The sequence below is a fragment of the Tamandua tetradactyla genome, chromosome 3 (genome assembly GCF_023851605.1).
Source record: "Tamandua tetradactyla isolate mTamTet1 chromosome 3, mTamTet1.pri, whole genome shotgun sequence".
Classification (NCBI taxonomy): domain Eukaryota; kingdom Metazoa; phylum Chordata; class Mammalia; order Pilosa; family Myrmecophagidae; genus Tamandua; species Tamandua tetradactyla.
In genome coordinates, this window is record NC_135329.1 from 77,472,104 (window position 1) to 77,487,038 (window position 14,935).

Here is a 14,935-nt window from a genome sequence, read left to right on the forward strand (position 1 = left end):
CCCTGATAAAGCTTATTCCTGCAAAGGATAGGCTAAGCCTACTTATAATAATGCCTAAGAGTCATCACCAGAAACCCTCTTTTCTTGCTCAGGAGTGACCTTTCTCTCTAAGACAACTCAGCAAGTGAACTCACTGCCCTTTCCCCTAGTGGGTCATGACTCCCAGGAGTATAAATCTCCCTAACTACATGAAACATGATTCTCAGGGATAAGCTAGGACAAAATCATGGGATTGAGAAAGACTTCCGACCAAAAGCAGGAAGAGAGGAATGAGATAAAGTCTCAGAGGCTGACAGATTTCAATCACAGTCAAGAAGTTATCTTAGAGGTTATTCTTATACATTATATAGCTATCCATTCTTAGTTTACAGTATATTGGAGTGGCTAGAAGGAAGTACCTGAAACTGTTGAACTGTCTAGAAGGAAGTACCTGAAACTGTTGAACTGTATTCTAGTAGCCTTGATTCTTGAAGAGGACTGTATAACTATATAGCTTTTACAATATGACCATGTGATTGTGAAAATCTTGTATCTGATGTTCCTTTTATCCAGGGTATGGACAGATGAGTAAAAAATATAAGGACAAATATAAGTAACAGAGGGGGATTAGGGGTTTTAAAAAATGGGGTAGATTACAAATACTAGTGGTAATGAGACGGAGGGGTAAGGGATATAGGATGTATGAGTTCTTTCACCCAACATTCAATCCACCAGGAAGTCCTCATAGTTGTACTTTCTAAATACATCCACAATCTGATCACTTCACCACACCTACTACTATCACTTGGTCCAAGCCACTGTTGTCACTAGTCTCCCCCTGGGCTGGTTATAATCTGTTCTGTACCCCAGAAAAGCCATATTCTATTAATTCTAATCTTACTGTGCAGGGGCAGACCTACTGTTTGGGTAGAACATTTTGATTCGGTTGTTTCCATGGTGATGTGGTCTACTCAACCGTGGGTGTGACCTTTTGATTAGATTATTTCCATGGAGGTTTGGCCCCACCTATTTAAGTTGGGTCTTAATTTACTAGAGTCCTTAAAAGAGCCGGCACAGGGAAATATTTGAGTAAAAACTCCGACACAGACACTTGGAGATGCGTGGAATGTCAACAGAGATGCTTAGAGTGCCAACAGAGATGCTTGGAGAGATGTTAGAAACCACAACCCAGCAAGGTTTGCCCTGTACCTTTCCATGAGATGCTAAGCAAGCCAGAACCTGGAGAAAGCTGATACAGAGTAGCTAAGTGAGGGCCCACAGATGCTCAGAGAGGGAGCCACTAGAAACAGAAACAAAGAAACAAACCAGAGCAAGAACCTCAGGTGCCAGCCATAGGCCTTCCCAGCTGACAAGAAATCTCAGCTGCCATTTGGCCATTCTTTGGAATCAAAATATCTTTCCTGAGTATTTGCAAAGTTCCCTTCAGGAAATGGTGAGAAGGAGGGAAAATTCAACCTCCCCAAGGTGAATTCTTGATATTCTCACAAGCAGTGGGGACAATCAAAGCTATAGGCTGAGCCCCTAGTCTTGGGGTTTGTTCATATGAAACTTAACCCCATGATAGGTCAAGCCTACTTAAAATTAGGCCGAGCAGTCACCCCCAAGACAACCTCTTCTGTTACTCAGATGTGGCCTCTCTCTCCAGCCAATGCACAAGCAAACTCACCACCCTCCCCCTGTCTACATGGGACATGACTCCCAGGGGTGTGGACCTTCCTGGCAATGTGGGACAGAAATCCTAGAATGAGCTGAGACTCAGCATCAAGGGATTGAGAAAACCTTCTCCACCAAAAGGGGGAAGAGTGAAATGAGACAAAGTGTCAATGGCTGAGAGATTCCAAACAGAGTCAGAAGGTTATCCTGGAGGTTATTCTTACACATTAAGTAAATAACACCTTGTTATTCCAGATGTAATGGAGAGGGGGGAGGGAACTGCCTGAAAATGTAGAGCTGTGTTCCAGTAGCCATGTTTCTTGATGATGATTGCATAATGATACAGCTTTCACAATGTGACTGTGTGACTGTGAAAACCCTGTGTCTGATGCTCCTTTATCTACCTTGTCAGTAGATGAGTAGACCATATAGAATAAAAATAAATAACAGGGGGAACAAATGTTAAAATAAATTTAGTTTGAAATGCTAGTGATCAATGAAAGGGAGGGGTAAGGGGCATGGTATATATAATTTTTTTCTGTTTTTGTTTTATCTCTTTTTCTGTTGTCTTTTTATTTCTTTTTCTGAATTGATGCAAATGTTCTAAGAAATGATCATGATGATGAATGTGCAACTATGTGATGATATTGTGAATTACTGATATAAATGTAGAACAGAGTGATCATGTGTTAAGAATGCTTTTGTTTCTTTCTTGTATATTTTTTTAATTTAAAAATTAATAAAAAAAATTTTTTTAAAGATCTTTCTTGGATGCCTTAGTTGTGACATTTTTATGGTCTTAGAACTTCCAGTTTGCTAGCTGCTGGAATACAATACACCATAAATGGAATGACTTTTAAAAAGGGGAATTTAATCATATGCTAGTTTACAGTTCCAAGGCTAAGAAAATGTCCCAATTAAAACAAGTCCATAGGAATGTACAATCTAAGTCATCCAGGGAAAGATACCTTGGTTCAAGAAGGCTGATGAAGTTCAGGGTTTCTCTCTCAAGTGAGAAGGTACATGGTGAACACAGTCAGAGTTTCTCTCTCATCTGGAAAGGCACATGTTGAACATGGTGCACGTTCCTCTCTCATCTGGAAGGGTACATGGCAAACACAGCATCATCTGCTAGCTTCTTCTCCTGGCTTCTTGTTTCATGAAGCTGCCAAGGAGACATTTTCCATCTTCATCTCCAAAGGTTGCTGGCTGGTGGACTCTGATTCTCATGGCTATGTCGTTCTGCTCTGCTCTCTCTGAATCTCCCACTCTCTAAAATGTTTCCTCTTCTATAGGACTTCAGAAACTAATCAAAACTCACCCAAATGGGTGGAGACACACCTCTACCTAATTCAGTTTAACAACCACTCTTCATTAAATCACATCTCCAGGGAGATGATCTCATTACATTTCAAACACATAATACTGAACAGGGATTAGAAGAAGTGGCTGCCTTTACAAAATGGGATTAGGATTAAAACATGGCTTTTCTAGGGTACATACATCATTTCAAACCAACACAGAATAAACTTGTGACTTAATTAATCCCCTTTATTAAAGCCAATCCATTTCTGGAATATTGCATTCCAGCATCTTGAACAAACCAAAACAGATTTAAACATATTTTGGTACCAGAGAAGTGGGACACTGTGGTTTACAAAAACCAAACTTGTTGGAAAGGCTTTTGAAATGGATAAGGGGTAGAATCTGGAAGAGTTCTGAGGAGCTTGACAGAGAAGGCCTAGAATGCTTTTAAGAGACTGTTGATAGAAATATGGACATTAAAGATACTTCTAATGAAGATTTAGAAATGAGCAATGCATCATTGCAAACTGGAAGAAAGGCAATCCTTGTTTTAAACTTGCAGAGAATTTGGAAAAATTGAGTCCTGGTACTAGATGGAAGGGAGAATTTGAAAGCAACCAGCTAGGATATCTAGTTGAGGAAATCTTCAAACTAAATATGGAAATGCAGCCTGGCTTCTTCTTGTAGCTTAGATTAAAATCCAACAGGAAAGAGATAAGTTGAGAACTGAACTCTTGGGTACAAAATAGCCAGAAATTGATGGTCTGAAAAGTTCTGAGTTTTCATAAACAGGGACCCCAGCAGCAGTAGCAATGGCACACCTGAGGATTGAACCAAACATGGAACCAGTCAGCCATGTCAGGACAAGCCAGGATTGGAAATCGGAGTCTGATGGATTTAACCCCTGTATAGTGCATGCTAAACCAAGATATTTTTGTGAGATCTGTATAAACAGAACCACTGCCAATCTGGACTAAAAGGGATAAACTGAAGGAAAAAAAATGTTCACAGTAAAACCATGGAAGTTAAGGTCTGAAGCCAAGCAATCTCTGACCAGGAGAAAGGACCTGCACACCCACATGGAAAGGGTGAGTTTACCCTGGAGGTAGGGGACAAGCAGAAGAGTTTCATCTCCTTGAGCCTCAGAGAAAGTAGAGCACATTCCCAGAGCACTGGGCAGAGCCTCACTGCCACTCCAGTGATCTGAGAGGGTTGAGCATGTGCCTCAGAGACAAAAGAGTCAGAGTGCTGCACCAATGCTTGGGGGGAGTGTTGAAAAAAGGTGGTCTCCTCAATGTTCCCCTAGATTGCAAGCATCATTCCCACATTGGAGAGAACAGGGCCACTGCAGAAACCCTTGTAAAGAGTAGGACTGCTCCTCTTCCAAGCCCTGAGGATGATAAAGGGCCCACAGACTTTGAAATCTAAGGGAGTCTGCCCTGCAGTTTTTTGGAAATGTTTGGGTCCAATGACCTGTTTTCCTTCCAATTTCTCCCTATGGCAATGGGAATGTTCATCCTATGATTGTCCTTCCATTGTGTACTGGAAGCAGACAACTTGTTCTAAACTTCACAGGTCCATAGTCAGAAAAGAATTTTGCCTTAGGACAAATCATGCCTGTGGCTTATTTTGATGAGATTTTGTACTGTTTCTGACTTTCTGTTATTACTGAAATAATTGAAGGCTTTTGTGATATTGTGATACAATAAATATATTTTGTATATGGAAAGAACATGCCCTTTGGGGGCTCAGAGGGTGTAATGTGCTGGTTTGAAACTGAGGGTGGAATGTGCTGGTTTTCTGTTCTGTTAAAACAGGAAAGTCATGCTCCTAATCCAATCTTGTGGGGTAGACCTACCTTCAGAGGTAGAACCATGGAGACTGGAGGTTGAAGTCAAAAAGCGTTAGGCCAGGAGATTGGGCCCACCCAAGTACTTGGAAAGGGTGAGTTTGCCCTGAAGGGAGAGGGTAGGCCTTCCACCTCATTGCAGTGGAAGAGCCCTGTCGCATCAGTCCTTGAAGGAGGTGGAACACATTCCTTGGGGATTGGGGAGAGCCTGGCTGCCACCACACGGAGAGGCTGAGCATGTGCCCCAGAGATGGCAGAGAGCCAGGTACAGCCCCAATACTTGGAGAGGGTGGATCCAAGTAAAAAGTGGGTCTCCCCAATGTCCCCACAAGGAGAGAGGCAGGTGGGTGTACAGACCCTTAGAAAGGGTGGGACTGCCTTTTTCTAAAGCCCTGAAGATAAATGACTCTTAGACTTTGAAATCTAATTGACTTTATCCTGCAGGTTTCCAAAACTGCTTGGGTCCAGTGATCGCTATGTTCCTTCCAATTTCTCCCTATGGAAATAGGAATATGCATCCTGTGACTGTCTCTCCTTTGTATGTTGACAGGAACTAACTGATTCTGAGTTTTACAGACCTAGAGCTATAGGAGAATTTTGCCTTAGATCAGACCATGCCTGTATCTGACTTTGATGAGATTTTGCACCATGTCTGACTTTGTGCTGCATTAGTATTCAGTACTGAGAAGTTTTAAGGCTTTCTGATACTGTGATGGAATGAATGTATTTTGTATATGGGGAAAAAACATCATTTTTAGGGGCCAGAGAATGGAATATGCTGGTTTGAAAGGATTATGTACCCTAGAAAAGCCATGCTTTAATCCTGAAATTTCTTGTAGAGGCAGTCATTTCTTTTAATCCCTATGCAGTACTGTAGGTTGGAGACTTGATTAGATTATATCCCACTGAGAAGAGGCACATCCAACTGTGGGCATTAACCTTTGATTAAGGGAGATGTGACTCTACCCATTCCAATTAATTAATTTACTAGAATCCTTTAAAAGAGGAAACATTTTGGGAGATCCATGAGAACCACAAGAGGCCATGGCACCATGTTCACCATGTGCCTTTCCAGTTGAGAGAGAAACCCTGAACTTCATCAGCCTTCTTGAGTGAAAGTACTTTAATTTGGACATTTTTATAGACTTGCTTTAATTGGAACATTTTCACAGCCTTAGAACTGTAAATTTGCAACTTAATAAATGCCCCTTTTTAAAAGCCATTCTGTTTCTGGGATATCACATCCCAGCAGCTAGCAAATTAGAACAAACATATATACAAAAAAAGCAATATATTTCAAAGCAAAGCACAACAATTAATTGAAGAACAGATTTCAGAGTTTCGTATGAGTTACAATTTCACAATTTTATGTTTTACTACTAGCTGTTCCAAGACACTGGAGACTAAAAGAAGTATCAATATAATGACTCAGTAATCATATTCATTTGCTAAACCCTACCTTCTCTGTGGAACTAACTGCACCATCTCCTTTGATCTTTCTCCCAGTCTTTAGGGTTATTTGGGTTATGCTCATTTCAACTTTCTCATGTTGGAAGTCATGTCAATAATGTGGGGTTTAGAGGATGGAACTAATTGATGTTCTGGAGAGGCTGGCCTCTCAGTGTTTCAGGATCTATCTGGCCTAGGAAGCCATCTGAAAGTTGTAGGTTTCTTGAAAGTAACTAGATTCCTAGTGCATGGAATCTTCATAGAATCTGGTTGAGAACATTTGATTAGATTATTTCTGCACAGGTTTGGCTCTGTACATTTCAGGTGGGTCTTAATGAACTTAATGAACACCTCATGATAAAAGGAGCTAAGAAAGTTCTCTTGGGGGCAACGAGAACCATTGTTGTCCATTCAGGTTTGTCAATCCTACTAACAACTATAGATATCAACACTGAGCCTAATTCTTCTATATCTGCTGCCACTAATAACCTTCTTCCAGCTAAGCCAGTCTCCATAACATGGGTAGTAACCCATACATTTCTTCAAACCCATGGGCCACCTCCTGCCTCAAGTTAAACAAAATACCATATTAGTAATACCACCAAAGAAAAAGAGCAATCTACCTATCAAGTCTTACTTAAGGAATGCCAAAGGATAATTAATGTGCACTCAATATTATACTCAAGATGCCCATAATTGGTGCATGTAAATCAAGACTGTGATCATACAGAGCGAATACCAACAAGCCTTTAGGATTACAGAGATAAAATTATAGCTCTTACTGATTGGTAGTATGATAACAAACATAAACCCTTCCAATACATGACTTTACAAATAAAGGTCTCTTTCCCTATCAATTACAATGATGTCCTCCCTCCTCCAATACAAACTTCACTTACTACAGGAGAAAGGAACTGCACCAAATGGTCAATGATACATTGCCATAGACGTTCTCTTTACCTACTATTCTAGTTTGCTAGCTGCCAGAATGTGATATACCAGAAACAGAATGGCTTTTTAAAAAAAGGGAATTTAATAAGTTGCTAGTTGACAGTTCTAAGGGTGAGAAAATGTCCCAATTAAAGCAGTCTATAAAAATGTCCAATCTAAGCCATCAGGGAAAGATACCTTGGTTCAAGAAGACCGATGAAGTACAGGGTTTCTCCGTCAACTGGAAAGGCACATAGCAAACATGGTGACATCTCCTTGCTTTCACTCCAGGCTTCTTATTTCATGGAGCTCTCCCGGGGGTGGATTTCTTCTTAATCTCCAAAGGTCTCTGGTGGCATGGGCTGTTTGTTTCATGGTTCTCTTGTCATTCTCAAAAAGAGACTCTCTCCAAAATGCTTTCTCTTTTAAAGGATTCCAGTAAACTAATCAAGACCCTCATGGAATGGGTAGAGTCACATCTCCCTCTGTTCACAAGTTCACACCCACCATTGGGTGAGTCAAATCTCTGTGGAGACAATCTAATCAAGTTTCTGACATACAGTACTGACTAGGGATTAAGAGAAACAGTTTTTCCCACAAGACTGATTAGGATTAAAACATGGCTTTCCTAGGATACACAAATCCTTTCAAACCGGGACACCCACTAAACAATGTTTTCAGGAATTGTCATACATACAACATAATAACACCAGCACTAAAGCATGCTGAAAGACTCAGGACCTACAACCAGCATGGGAATTCTTCCCTGATAGGTCAAGAATTTCATTTTTCCCAATATCAATCACAAACTTCACAAAACACTCAAGAGAAATGGCTTTGAAACAATTAAAATACTGCCAGCCCACAATTAATAATCATAGCTCTTGGATGCTCCAACAAAGGCAATTCTTATGAAATGCAAATCAAAAGGGAAACCTAACTTCACTTTCCATGGATGAGTCACCTCCCAATCTGATACCAACATATTTACCATTACAACAAAACATGCCAAGCTTACCCAGAAGTAAACTAAGTAAGTTTGAAGTTCCCAAGTTCTGGCTAGACCTTAGGAAATATTTGAAGGGGATTGCCCTTCTTCAAGGGTTTCCTTAAAAAACACTTATACACCTTACAGAAGATAGAAGCAATAATGAGAAACCTAATAGCAAAATTAACCTGGGAAGAAATATATTGGTGTTATCATACCGCCCTCTCCCAGGGCCACCCAAAGTCCATCAAGGCTAGATACTCACCTCGGGAAAAAAATTCCCCAAGGATAAAGATGATGGAATAAATATTGCCTAGGGTAGGTCAAGGGGAAGACTGATTGGGGAAGTCATTTGATTCCCAAACAGGACCACCTTATAGGCCCAATTGGCTCCCAGTGCTCCTTGTATATTCTGTGTTCCTATGAAAGTAAGTTTGTGTGGCATAGTGCAATTCCAGTTGGGCCATATAATGTTAGAAATGCAAGTTGTCCTGTTCCATTTTGTGTTATTTGTGGTAAGCACTTTTACAAAAGTGACAATGGTTCAAACAACATTCAAAAGATGTAAGTACAAATTACAGTCATTTGACAAATAAAGGTGATGTTTTAAATGACTACTGGAATCTCAAAATAAACAGAATAAAACTCTTCCATAAAAAATGAAATACAGGGCAGTGTGATAGTGGCTCAGTGGCAGAATTCTTGCCTACCATGCCACAGACCCAGGTTCGATTCCCAGTGCCTGTCCTCGCACAAAAATAAAAAAAAAGGAATAGAGTGTAGAAACTCAGGCAGCAAGTTACTCAGTAGCAGAACTTACTGCTCAGAAAAGGGAAAGTTACACCATTGCTGAGACTCTAATAAAGCCAACGTGAAATTACACAGAATAAAATGTTTACACAATATGTAGTAGGAGAAATTGAAAGAGATTCTACACTACAATACCAATAAGATGAGTCAACATATTGACATCACTTGATGGTAAACACCTATGAGTAAAAGAAAAAACAACAGTTTTTCTGTCTAGACTGATGCATCAACAGACATCACCAACATTATTCTATAATATTTAAAATTTTTTTAAAATGATGGTAAAGTCAATAAAACTTTTTCTGCTGACCTAAGCAAGCAAAGGACAGGATATTTAATGTATGTCTTCCTATCTGGAAACAAGAAGGTCTATCTTGGAGGAATCATATTGGCATCTGGTGCTAAGAGTGACCCATGGTTCCATGCGAATGGTGCTGTTGTTTAAAACAAAACAAAACAAACAAACAAACAAAATCTGACTTCACAATGGCCTGTTTTCTTCACAGAAAAGTACCCAAAGCTTGGAGAGATGAAATGAAAAAAGTTTTGTTTAAAGCTACAAAAAAAACAATAAATTTTATTAAACTAAGATCTGGTACACTAAAATTTGTTTAATTTGTGTGAAAACCCAAACAAAGAGCCAAAAAATCTCCTGTGACATACAGATAATCAGTGCTTGGCAGAGGAAAAGTTCTCCGAGATGAAGGTGAATTTCAGGAGCACTTTCAAAGCAACTGTAGGCCAGATTTCTGCTAAGGGCTTTGAAAATGAACAGCTACTGAAACCAGCCAACTTAAATATCTCTCATCACATGAAACAGCTGAACAAGACTCTGCTCTATAAGGCCACAGAAAAAATATTTTAGATTTTAAGTGACAAGATTCTTGGTAAAATATCAAGAAGTCATGTGGTAAAAAGTAATCTTCAAATGTGTCCAATGCTGTTTGAACTTAAGTGAGGAAGGATCATTGCAAATCTTAAAGACTTGCTGACCTGGAAGAACAAAATTGAACAAAATAGTACAGTATTTCCCCCGTCTTTGCAAACAGGTGCAAAACTGGGTAAGAAAACTTCTCTCTGACTCTTCTACTCAGGCTAAGAAGATGACGTCAAGAAGGAAAAACATACACTCAAGATGAGATTTAATGATCTCCTCCTGAAAAAGTTCTGGATTTCTGTGAAACGCTACTCTCCTATGTCAATCATAGGAGAGTAATGGAATTTTGTCACAGGTTTTTAACTTCCCATGTGCACAACCAAGCATCAAGAACCTTGCTAAACCAGCATCAAGAACAAGGTAGAAATCATCTTGTGTCAGCTTAATATGAAATCTGTACGTAGTTATCTACAAATTCAACACAGCGAAAACAGGTTAACTGGAGGTTATTCTTACACATTTTACAGATATCCCCTTTTTAGTTTAGGTGTATTAGAGAGGCTAGAGGGAAGTGCCTGTGTTCCACTCGCCATGTTTCATGAAGATGATTGTATAACGATATAGCTTTTGCAACGTGACTGTGTAATTGTGAAAATCTTGCGTCTGATGCTCATTTTATCTACAGCATGGACAGATAAGTAAAAAATATGGATTAAAAATAAATAATAGGGGGAACAAATGTTAAAATAAATTGGTAGATGTAAATACTAGTGGTCAATGAGAGGAAGGGGTAAGGGGTATGGTATGTATGAGTTTTTTTCTTTTTTCTTTTTATTTCTTTTTCTGGAGTGATGCAAATGTTCTAAGAAATGATCAGTGGGGAGGGTGATGGAGGCTTAGCAGGCAGAGCTCTGGCCTGCCATGCCAGAGACCAGGTTTGATTCCCGGTGCCTGCCCTTGCCAAAAAACAAAAAAAAAAGATCAATGATGAATACACAACTATGTGATGATATTGTGAGCCACTGATTGTATACCATGTATGGAATGTTTGTACGCTAAGAATGCTTGTGTTTGCATGTTGATTATCAATAAAAATAGTAAAAATAAATAAATAAAAAAACAAATAAAAAATAAAAGTAACTATAATTGTTTTCATTTTAGTTTAACTGCTGTCATTTAATTGATGCTACATTTGATGTTTTTATTGAACTTTGTTATTTTTATAATGTCTAGGAAAGTATTTTATATATACATATGTTTAGTATGGACAAACTGAACAATACCATTTCATTGAATCCTCTGGAATTAGATACTGTCCTACTATTGTGTTTTAGTTGAAAAAAGGTCTAGCAGTTGTTTTGTTTATGGTAGTCTTAGTCTGTTTGGTGTTTGGATTTTGTTTTGATTTGGTTTGCTTTTGGAAAATAAAGCTCTTAGAAATCATCACTTTAAATATTTTAAATTAAAAAAAAAACACCTAAGGCATTATGTAAGATTTTACAAAGGTTCCATGCACTATGGTACCTTTCCAGAACCTACAATCTCCAGATGGGTCCCTGGACCAGATAAGTCCTGAAATGCAGAGGGCCCAGCCTCTCCAGAACATCAACAAGTTCCATCCTCCTATCCCATATTATATACAGCCCCCTATAACATGAAAACGTTAGAATGGGCATAGCCCAAATACCACTAAAGAGTGGGACAGAAGGATCAACGTAGATGGTGAAGTTATACAGAGAAGGTCAGGTTTAACAAACTAGTATGATTGCTGAATCAGTATATGCTATTTCTTTTAGTTTCTAGTATCTTAGAGCAGTTAAAAGTAAATACGTAAAATTGTGGAATTGTAACCCATACAAATTCTAAAACCTGCTCTACAAGTAACTGTTGTGACATATTTGAAATTTATTGTTTTTTTCTATATACGTTATTTTTCACAAAAAAGTCGATTGTGATGATAAATTTCATGTAACATCTATATGGTGATATGTGAACGACTGTATACTTCTGATGATTACATAAAAACAGTAAAATCAAGGAAATGAAAACACCTAAATTCAAAACTTAACAGAAAATACCAAAAAATGAACTATTTTTCTTACATTTTATGTTAACATGTATATAAACACAAAATTTCTCATTTGAACCATTTTCATGTGTACAAGTCAGAGATATTAATTACATTCACATTACTGTTCTACTATTGCCACTATCCATTACCAAAACTTTTTCACCCCCAACAGAAATTCTGCACCCATGAAGCAATGACTTCCCTTCTTCCCACAATTGTACAGTACCCTGTAATATACTTTCGGTCTCTATGAATTTACTTTTTTCTAGGTATAGTTGATATTAAAAAAATTATACAAAATTAAGGAGAAAAAAAGCATTTGCAATATATCCCAGAAAAATGTGGGCAGTGAATAAAAAAGTATTTGCAAAGTCCCCTTGAGAGAATGGGAAGAAAGAAAGTTGATAGTCAACTTTTTCACTTGAGGAATTCCTGATATTCTCACAAGCAGTGTGGACAACCAAATCAATAGGCCGAGCCCTCGATCTTGGGGTTCACCCATACAAAACTTATTTCTGCAGAGCACAGGCTAAGTCTACTTGAAATCAGGCCTAAGAGTCACCCTCCAGAGAACCTCCTTTGTTGCTCAGATGTGGCCTCTCTCTCTAAGCCAACCTGGCAGGTGAACTCACTGCCCTTCCCTCTTGGGACCTGATTCACAGGAGTATAAGGTTCTCTGACCATGTGGGACAGAATCCCAGGATGAGCTAGGGCCTGGCATCAAGGAATTGAGAAAGCCTTCTTGACCAAAAGGGGGAAGAGAGAAATGAGACAAAATAAAGTTTCATTGGCTGAGAAATTTCAAACAGAGTTACAAGGTTATCCTGGAGGTTATTCTTATGCATTATATAGATATCCCTTCCTTAAAACTCCAGAGAACAGTTAATGGGTTGCAGTACATAAGCAAGTGATGAATTAAGAAATCTAGCTTAAAAAATGGTAGACCATGGTGTCATTCCTGGCTCTTACCCAGCATGTTGTAGAGCCAGTGGTTGCTCCCAATGTGGGTCTGTGACCCTGTTTCAGAGAGAGCAGAGTAATCCCTATGCATATACTAAGTTGCCTGTGTTTGGTGCCAATACATCAGGTGGCAGTCTGATACACTAAACTAGGAAATTATTCTATGGCTCACCCCTCCAAAATGTGCCCTGCAAGCAAAAAAGCAGTTTGCAGACAGCTAAAGTAGCACAAGATCAATTACATCACAGTGGCCTGCAGGAAAGAATTACCTACTTTAAGTCCTATAACAAAGCACCCAAGGAGAAAGTCTATTTCACAAAGAATAGAGGGGGCATTTGATTTCCTGTAAATGGGGGGACACCTAAGGCCAAGAGCAAACATAAGCCCAGAAAAAGACATCAAAAAGACGGAGAGGAACCTGCACTTCACATTCACCTCAAGTTGATCTCACGCGGCACGGGACAGCGGAGGGGCGGCCGAGCCGGCGGGAAAGCGGAGGAGGCGGAGGGGCTCTCACCGGTATGATGGGGCGCTGACAGAAACCAGCCGAGCTGCAGCACCCGGCTCGGCGCCTGTGAAGCCGGCAGCTCCTCTCTGGGCGCACGGCGTATCCCTCGCCGCCAGCCGCTGGGGTGTTTTCAAGCAAACCCCTGTGGCGAGCTAGGCGGCGGCGGCGGAACCTGCCCGCATCCCGAACCAGGTCTGCACCGCGCCGCGCCCACCGCACGCCCAGGCAGGCCGGCTCGCGCGCGCCACGAAGTGGGGCGGGGCGCACGCGCAGCCGAGAGGGAGGATGGGCGGGGCGCACGCGCGGCCGAGAGGGAGGATGGGCGAGGCGCACGCGCAGCCGAGAGAGAGGGAGGACGCGGTGCTCGCCCAGCCGAGAGGGAGAGAGGATGGAGCTCACGCGCTGCTGTGCGGGACTCGCCCAAAGCCGCTAGCGCGGGGAGGCTGCGCTCACCTTGGTCTATGGACGCCGGTGCGGCCGCAGCATAAACGAGCCAGGTCAGTGGGTGTTCAGCTGTTCAGGTTCGTCAAATCGCCCTCCCGTACGCCCCAGCGAGTGTCCTCGCCTCCTCCCGAAATTGAGCCGGTGCTCACCCCCACCGCCATATTAAGAGGATTCAGCCTCAGCGGACTAGCGGTTCTTACCTCTCCCCACGTGGTTTCAGGGGTCTCCTCAGACCCTGGGGACCGCGGTAATGCCTATAGCTTCCCTGACCTCAAGGAGAATCGACCTTATGAGGCTGAAAGGGAAGTGCTGTTACCACAGCTGGGCTCCTAGAAAATACAAGCCCCATGCAGAGTACTCCAGTATACCCCACCTTCCTTATCCTTAAATCCACTATTTTAGCATTTTGCCTTCATCTGTCATCTGTTTTCTGAACATTTGAGAGCAAGTTGTATACATAATACTTCTATGTAATTTCCTATGAACAAGGTTATTAATTTATGTAATCACCGTATGTGCAGTTATCAAGTTCAAGAAATTTAACAATTTTTCCTTAGGCTGCAGCAGTGTCCTTGAGCCCTTTCTCCTCCATTCTTAGTTCCCATCCAGTATCTGTATTACATTTGTCATTTTCTCTTTCTTTTTTTAATTGTGTAAAGATGTATATAACATAAATCTTTCCATCCCAACCCCTCCCAAGTATATCATTCATTGGAATTAGTCATAGTATTAGGTATCCTCACCACCATAGGCTATTAGAACTTTATCTTCACACCAATCAGAAACCCTATACTCATTTTGCATGAACTCCCCATTACCCTTGCTCCCCACTTCTAGTAACCTGCACTCCTACTTTGTGTCTCTATGAGTTTGCATATTCTTGAATAATCGCTTTTTGGTTACCAGGAGCTTAAATCCTAAATCTGTAACAATCTAGTTTGCTTTGATACCATGTTAAATTCAAGAGTAGATGGGTGGGTGATGGTGGTGCAGTGGTTCTCGCCTGCCATGCCGGAAACCTGGGTTCAATTCCCAGTGCCTGCCCATGTGAAAAAAAAAAGAGTAGACACAAACTGTACACCTATACCCCT

General features: G+C 40.6%; 2 protein-coding genes across 7 annotated transcripts in view; one reads left to right on the plus strand and one right to left on the minus strand.

Annotated features, from left to right (window-relative positions):
• LOC143677393 (uncharacterized) overlaps positions 1-13,563 on the minus strand; it is a 192,512-nt gene extending 178,949 nt beyond the window's left edge. For 2 of the 4 annotated variants that reach the window (XR_013172587.1, XM_077153265.1), the window contains exon 1: positions 13,328-13,563. The gene's annotated coding sequence lies outside the window, so the exon portion shown is untranslated. Of the gene's footprint in view, positions 1-430; positions 895-13,327 lie in introns of those variants that run through there. The other 2 variants (XM_077153266.1, XM_077153264.1) reach the window with 1 other exon arrangement.
• Positions 13,564-13,738: 175 nt separating this feature from the next.
• The window catches only part of LOC143677391 (ubiquilin-1-like), a 74,922-nt gene continuing 73,725 nt past the window's right edge, over positions 13,739-14,935 (plus strand). For all 3 annotated transcript variants that reach the window (XR_013172586.1, XR_013172583.1, XR_013172582.1), the window contains exon 1: positions 13,739-13,897. The gene's annotated coding sequence lies outside the window, so the exon portion shown is untranslated. The remainder of the gene's footprint in view (positions 13,898-14,935) is intronic.